The sequence below is a fragment of the Aedes albopictus genome, chromosome 1 (assembly GCF_035046485.1).
Source record: "Aedes albopictus strain Foshan chromosome 1, AalbF5, whole genome shotgun sequence".
Classification (NCBI taxonomy): Eukaryota; Metazoa; Arthropoda; class Insecta; order Diptera; family Culicidae; genus Aedes; species Aedes albopictus.
In genome coordinates this window covers 258,655,977-258,657,364 of record NC_085136.1, presented here as the reverse complement: position 1 = coordinate 258,657,364, position 1,388 = coordinate 258,655,977, and positions in this window count along the sequence as shown.

The window sequence follows — 1,388 nt, the reverse complement described above, 5'->3', positions numbered from 1 at the left end:
CAGGGCGTCGCGGCGTCCAGCTGATCCTAGAGTCCCTATAATTAGAGTCTGGCGGACTGTCACTTTAGACCGGAGCCAATCGAGCATGACGTCATAGTGTCCTCACCGATAAATGCTACACCGTGACGTCATGCTCGATTGGCTCCGATCGAAAGTGACAGTCCGCCAGACTCTAACTAGACTGACTCTAGCTGATCCATGGAGTTCGGCTTTCTTCGTGAGCGTCACCCTGTGTTGTTTGACAACATCACTGATGGTGCCGAAGAAAGCCGACCGCTACCCGAGCAAGCACGTGCTTGCACACATATCAGCTTTTACTCATTTATATTTTAAAAAGTGCACCACACTCCGAATAATCGTAAGAATTAGGTTAGGGCGGATAGGGTTGTCAGGATTATTTCATAATCCAAATCTGCATCTGAAAATCAATCGAAATCGAAGTTAATAAGTTCATATGATTTTTTTTTCAAATTCATGTGAAGATTTTATGCGGATTTTTTTTACGGAACAAACTGTCACTTTTTTATCGATTCGAGTTTCTTTCTTGAGGATACCTGAGGCCGAGCCTCAGGCAATTCCTGCAAGGAATCATCCTGAAATTATTGGAGGACTCCCAAGAGCAAATGTTGGAAATAATCCAGCTGAAAATGGTTGAGAAGCCCTGGCAAGGATACCTCGTTGGGATTTATCCTAAAAGAATCCTTGAAAAAATCTTTGAGGAAATCGCAAAAGGAATACTATAAAATCTTTAGAGAAATCTCTGCAGAAATTCTCGGAGGAACCACAAGAAGAATATGTGAAGGGTTACTTGCAATCTCAACAAGAATGTTTAGAAGAGTCCCTTCTTGAATTTGTGAAGCAATTCCAAGTGGATTTCTCTCGGATTGCCCTAATGAGGGACTGCCTGACGGAGTTCTCTAGAATTTCTTGCTGGGCTTGCTGAAGACATATACCTTCAAGAATTCGCCCAGAAATTCCTCCTGGGATTCCTCCAGGAAGTTCCATTGAAGTTCTTCCATTAATTTTACCTGTAATTTGTCCAGGGATTTCTACATATTCTTCCAGTGATTTTTCGAAAAAAATCGCAATATAGCTCTCCACAATCCACCAGAAATTTATCCTATGGTGTCTTGCGATGTTTCTTCAAAGATTTCTCCAAGGATTCCTCCTGAAATTTCTCGTGAGATTCATCCAGAAACTTCTACAAGGATTCATCCAAGAATTCTTCTGGCATTATCTCTAGGAATTCCTGCTGGGATTGCTTCTGGACTGTGTTATAACCGGTAATTTATGAACAAAGAGGCATTCTTCAAATGCGAATAGCATACGACCGAGTATGTTCATAGTCAAATCAGAACTGACCTTTATTCTTTATTTCTATATCCCGG